This window comes from Vulpes vulpes, chromosome 13 (assembly GCF_048418805.1).
Source record: "Vulpes vulpes isolate BD-2025 chromosome 13, VulVul3, whole genome shotgun sequence".
NCBI classification, from domain to species: Eukaryota; Metazoa; Chordata; class Mammalia; order Carnivora; family Canidae; genus Vulpes; species Vulpes vulpes.
In genome coordinates, this window is record NC_132792.1 from 47,524,201 (window position 1) to 47,530,827 (window position 6,627).

The window sequence follows — 6,627 nt, forward strand, 5'->3', positions numbered from 1 at the left end:
TTTTTTGTTTAAGAAAACATGAACTTGTTGATACAGCTAAAGCCTTTAATCTACACTTCCCATTCCCTCTCTGTTTTCCTTCCTAAAGGTGACTACAATCAACTGAAATGGATGTGTGTCTCAAGTATATTCTTTGTGATTACCACATGTACAGATCCATAAATTATAGGTTACCTTGTTATGCATGCTTTAAACTTTGTATAATTGCTATTATACTATGTATATTGTTCTTCAGTTTAACTTTTTTTTTGCTTAATTATGTTTTTGAGATTTATGTGTTGTGTTTATATTCCATCTTATGACAAAGTCACAATATATTTATCTATTTTTCTATTGGTTGATATTTAAGTCATTTCCAGAAAACTTTTAGCTATTAATTACTACAAAAATGCTTCAACATTTTTTTTCCTTGAAACGGATTTGAAGCAATTGTAAGTGTGGAAAATTTAGAACGAGGAGGTATTGTTCTGCAGAGATCATAGAGTTGTCACTCAAGGTCACAATACTTGGGCACAGTTTAGGAGAAGAGTGGTAGGAAGACAGAGTTGCTTTCCTGGAATATCTCTTCCTTTGTTCTTACCTTCTTAACTCTCCCAACTTTTTGCCTCTTCTTTATCTGCCACCAAAACTCTCCTATATGGTCAATCCAGTGCCCATCCAATCTTTTATAGTGAAAATAGTCTGCTTTAGGAATTAAGCAAATCTGACTTAAATTCTGTCTCTACCTCCATGAAAGCTTGAACAAAATTGTATCATTCATCTAAACTTCATTTTTCTCACTCATTAAAACTAGAATGCTAGTAATGACTCTATAGTATTATTGTGAGGGAGGCCCTTATGGCAGACTGGACTCTTCCATAGAAAGATATCATGTGTTACCTCCTGTTGAATCTGGGAGCCTCTCCATATTTCTCCAGAAAGGCAGTCAGCTATTTATTTATTTATTTATTTATTTATTTATTTATAATAAATTTATTTTTTATTGGTGTTCAATTTGCCAACATACAGAATAACACCCAGTGCTCATCCCATCAAGTGCCCCCCTCAGTGCCCATCACCCAGTCATCCCCCCCCCACCCACCTCCCTTTCTACCACCCCTAGTTCATTTCCCAGAGTTAGGAGGCTCTCATGTTCTGTCTCCCTTTCTGATATTTCCCACTCATTTTTCTCCTTTACCCTTTATTCCCTTTCACTATTTTTTTATATTCCCCAAATGAATGAGACCATATAATGTTTGTCTTCTCCGATTGACTTATTTTGCTCAGCATAATACCCTCCAGTTCCATCCACGTCCAAGCAAATGGTGGGTATTTGTCGTTTCTAATGGCTGAGGAATATTCCATTGTATACACAGACCACATCTTCTTTTTAAATGCAGGCGCAGGCTTCCTGGTGTTTCCAGAGAAAAGAAATACAAGTTGTCAGTGTTAAGGCCAGAGGCTGGAAATGAAAAGAGGTGCAGAGCCTTTTCTGTTTGTCAAAGCAGCAATAAACAACCTCCTAACTTATCTCCTCAAAAACAATTTCTTCCATCAAACTGTTAACAATTTCCCATTGCATTTAATATAACTTAACTTTACACACTTAGGACCCTGAGTGATCGTTTCCCTGTCTACTTTTCTAAACTCATCTCATGCCATCCCCCACACACACTTACCATGTCCCAGCTCTGCTTCAGCTCTTTTGAATGTAACAAACCATCCAGAAACTCTGTGACTTAAAACAACTATTTTCTATTTCTCACAATTCTATGGAGCAGGAGTGAGGGGTAAGGAGAATAGGGGGGTTGGTTTACTGGTTTTGTCTGGACTCACTCATGCAGCTGCATTTAATTAGAGGATTGGCAGGGAGCTAAGTTCAGTTGGGACTCCGGGATGACCGGGCTTTGCTCTCCAAGTGATATTTCCATTTGAAGGAGGCAAGACCAGGCAGGGCTTTCTCTCATAGCTCATCTGTGTTCTAAACAAGCACTTATCAAGCCTGTGCTCATGTTGTGTTGATGTCCCATTGGACAACAAAAGTCACAAGGCTAAGCCCAAAGTCAATGATGGGAGGGGGCTTCATTAGGGCACAGATACCAGGAAACAGGGTTCATTGGGGGCCATTCATGTGACAAGACCCAAAGGCCTAATTTTATTTCCTAGAATGAACTGAGATTTTTTTTTTCTACCTTAGCATCTTTGCATAGTTTCTTCCTTTATTCATTCAACAAATAGACACCCACAGATCCTGGACAAAATGCTCAGGGCTCTCATGCAGCTTTCCTTCTAAAGGAAAGAAGCACACAATAAGCAAGTGCAAAAATAAACAAGAAAATTTTTGTGGTGACTAGAGCTCTGCAGAAATAAATCAGGATAGTGGGTGGCAAGTGACTAGCAAAAGTGGGGAGAGGTTAAGTTTAGTGAGGTCAGGACGACCCTTTGGGGGATGGCATGGTTCTGAAATTGGAATGATGAGAAGAGCCAGTCATGTGACGTTATAGGCAAAGAGTGTTCCAGACAGAAGAAATGGCTCACGTACCCCCACCGCTGCCCTCATTGCCTCCTCTGCCATGCTTTCCTCTGCACAGCTGGTGTTTTCTCCTCTCAACTTGAAGAGCATTTCTTTCTGAAGGCTTTCTCGGTCTGCGTAAACTCCAGTAGACCATTCCTGCCCCTACCACTCACCACCTAGTTTACTCCTTTAGAGAATCTACAATTCTTAGTGATTTGCTTGTGGTTTACTTTATCGTTTTAAGTCCCCAGTAAACTATAACACCTATGAACACATGACCATGTCCGTTAACTTCTTGAGTAGTCTCCTAGAACGACTATTCAACATTCAAAGATAATTGTTAAATGACTACATAAATGAATTCACATGTTAAATCCCATAGGCTGAAGTGTGACCACGAGTTGCCTGGAGCAGGATAGGTTCCTACGTCCAGTTCTTGATGGCCCAGACTACCATTGCCCTTCTCTCTCCAGGTTGAGTTTGGGACCAGTCCATTATGCAGGTTCTTTCTGAGAGTTTCATTTTCAAAGGGTTTCTGGAACTTCCCCGACTCTGAGCTTAGGTCAGGAATGCCCTATTCAGCCCAACAGTTTTTAATAAATTTAAACTCCAGGGAGAAAGCTTTGGGTATCGGTTCTTTTTCCTTAAAAACTCTCCCCAATTCTTTTTTTTTTTTTTAATTTTATGATAGTCACATAGAGAGAGAGAGAGAGAGGCAGAGAGAGATAGGCAGAGGGAGAAGCAGGCTCCATGCACCGGGAGCCCGATGTGGGATTCGATCCCGGGTCTCCAGGATCGCGCCCTGGGCCAAAGGCAGGCGCCAAACCGCTGTGCCACCCAGGGATCCCAAAAACTCTCCCCAATTCTTACACAAAATTCTTGCCCCTTTGTCCTGCTACTTCCAAATTTTCATGGGGAAAAGTGACTTAATCCTGTCTTATTAGACACCTTTTCCCATGAATAATGATAGCAGCTGCCAATCGCAATGTGCATCCAGGGACCAGACACATGAAACATAATATCATTAATCCTCACTACAATCCTCCTGAGTAAGAATTCTTATCTCCATTTCTCAGATTAGGAAACAGAGACTTAGAAAGATACAAGCAACTTTCACAATGTCACACAAGTGACATAGTCCCCAAGTGCAGGCTCTCCAAGTTTAATTCTGATGGTCCTCCTATACCCATATCACCACTGTGCTGACACAATCAACGTAAGGGGGAAAATACGGGTCCATTATGCCTGGCTTCATCCCTAAACTCCAAAACTTTCTGAAAACCAATTTTTTTTTTTTGCAAAGAGCTGACCTGACTTGACTAGAATTCATGTGTGAGCAAAACTTGACCTGAACTGATGTGAAGCTATTTATAGTCACTAGTTACTCCACTTACTAGGACTATTCATACATCTTGCTGCAAAAAAATTGATGTGTTAAATTCCAGGGTGCTTTTTCAGGCCACACTAAGGACATTACTTATATAATATCTGAAATGTATTGCTCTTATAAGATCTGAAGAATTCTGAATTCTAAAGCACATGTGACCCCGGAGGTTTCAGATGAGCAACTAGGAATCTGGAATAAGTTATATTTATGAATGATTTTATACACTTATAAGGTAATTATATTACCAGTTTACAATGACTGGAAGTCATCTAAATGTCTCTCAATTGGGGAATGGCTGAATAAACAATGGCAGTCCATGCAACAGAATATTGTAAAGCCCACAGCAAATGTTCTTTACATAGTGATATGGCCAAAGTTCAACATGGTAGGTGGAAAAGGGGCTGAAAATGTAAGTTTAGTATAACACTATTTGTTCTTAAAAAAGAGAAAACACATGCAATTATTTCCACATATCTGTATCAAACATCTCTAGAAGAGTATGAAAAAATGGACAATTTTGGTTCTCTCTGGGATAGCAAATGGGAAGGGGATTTTTTTTTTATGTTGTACTCTTTTATATCTTTGAACTTAGAACCACTTAGACATATTGTCCCCCGAAACGAAAATTACAGATAAAAATATTCATAAATGATTTTTCACAATGTGGAGAAACGCAAAACACAAATGCTGCCCAAGGCAGCTGAGGGATGAGGGTGTAGCCTCGTGTTACTCATTAGTGCGGCACACAATTAATGTCCCAAATTATTCTTACATGCACTTTTTTTTCTCATTTAGGCAAGACATTTTTTCTTCACACTTTTTTTTTGTTTTGTTTTTTCTTCTCTTTTTTTCCCTCACACTTTTGATCACCGATGAGCTCACACGGGCCTCTGTTCCTGGCTCATGGCAACCTGTGCTTTCTCTTGTTGCTCAGGCCCCCAGACAATATTCTTTCCCGCCCTAACGTCTTAGCCCCTGGTCACCTGAACTTTAACTCAATGAATCGTTGGTATCAAGTCACAGAACTTACCAGGTACAATAAGAGGATGGTAGGACACAAGGGGGTGCTGGGCTGGCAGGCAGGGGTGGGTGGAGCAGGAGCAGGAGTCCTGAGGCAGGCCGCAGTCAGTGCCCAGTGGTAGGACCCAACCCCAAGTCAAAGGCCAGGTCAGAGCCCAGGTGGGAGGCCTGGGGCTGGGGCCCACATGGTGCTGCACAGAACTGAAACCAAGCATACAGCCATAGGTCTGACTCAGGTCAGGGGCCAGAAACAGAGTTCAGCTTCCAGCAAGGATAGGTTCGCACATGGTGGCTGCAGAATGGAGTGATGACATGGAAGAGTTATTATTTTTTATATAAATTTATTTTTTATTGGTGTTCAATTTGCCAACATACAGAATAACACCCAGTGCTCATTCTGTCAAGTGCCCCCCTCAGTGCCTGTCACCCAGTCACCCCCACCCCCCGCCCACCTCCCCTTCCACCACCCCTAGTTTGTTTCCCAGAGTTAAGAGTCTCTCATGTTCTGTCTCCCTTTCTGATATTTCCCACTCATTTTTTCTCCTTTCCCCTTTATTCCCTTTCACTATTTTTTATATTCCCCAAATGAATGAGACCATATAATTTTTGTCCTTCTCCAATTGACTTACTTCACTCAGCATAATACCCTCCAGTTCCATCCACGTCGAAGCAAATGGTGGGTATTTGTCGTTTCTAATGGCTGAGGAATATTCCATTGTATACATAGACCATAGCTTCTGTATCCATTCATCTTTCGATGGGACATGGAAGAGTTTTTAGCATTTTTCTTGCAGGGGATAACTAAGAGAGAGGGAGGAGTCTCCAAGTCTATTGGTAACATACAGTAGGGCAGACTGTGGTGCTCTCCCTCCCCACATTTAGTGCTGTTTATCCCAATCTTATCCCCTAAGAAGCCATGGCTCACTGAGTTCCCAGCAAGCGTTCCCTGTCCACACTGGAGCTGGGCTGAATGATTTTCAAGGCGGCCCCGAGGCCTAAGGAGGCAGGCTGGTCACATCAATGGCAGCGGGTGGATGACTGTGAGCTACAAAATGAATTCACAGCTAATTTCCACAACCAGAGTGGCCGTGCCTGACTGCCATGGTATCATTTGTTTTGTTCCTTGTTCATATTATGATGAAGGGATTAAGTTGTGCTCAATTTAGCTTCATCTAGACGCTGCAGTTCCAGTCACCCGTCATAGCTGCATTTCAATCCTTCCAAATCGACTAGCAGTATAAATCCCTCTAACGTGTTGTCCATTTGTCATCGTCATCGATCTCTGCATTGGTACAATAGCAGCCTTAGAAGAAACAAATAGCATGTCAGGTCCTGGCCTCTAGGTCCTCTGCAGAGCCCATGAAAGGACTGGATTTTCCAGCTCCCTCTGAAAGAGGCAAATAGGAAGGAGGCTGAAAGCAAATCATACCTCAGTTGCCTTAGGCAGGACACCTGCCCTGTCAGTCTCCGCTACATCCAAATGGAAAAATGGGGGATCTAGGATTACCTTCACGCAATGCCAGTGGCCAAGGCACTGAAAGGTCACATCTATTATCGTTGGCATTTCTCTCCTCTCTGGGCTGTTTTTTCAGTGTATGTCATTCTCATCTCATACAGAAGGTATGTTCATCATGCCAGAACATTGCTGCTAATATTTGATCTAATAAAAGATACCCTATCTTTCCTGTCTTCAAACTCAATTATGTCTAGCTGCTGCTACAAGATG

The 6,627-nt window shown here is 41.7% G+C and overlaps 1 long non-coding RNA gene across 1 annotated transcript; it reads right to left on the reverse strand.

Annotated features, from left to right (window-relative positions):
* Positions 1-1,098: 1,098 nt before the first annotated feature.
* LOC140595057 (uncharacterized) lies at positions 1,099-6,227 on the reverse strand. The gene is made up of 3 exons (XR_011996452.1): positions 5,531-6,227; positions 4,912-5,193; positions 1,099-1,390 (listed from the first exon to the last, which is right to left on the reverse strand). It is a non-coding gene; the product is annotated as an uncharacterized lncRNA (long non-coding RNA).
* Positions 6,228-6,627: the final 400 nt, after the last annotated feature.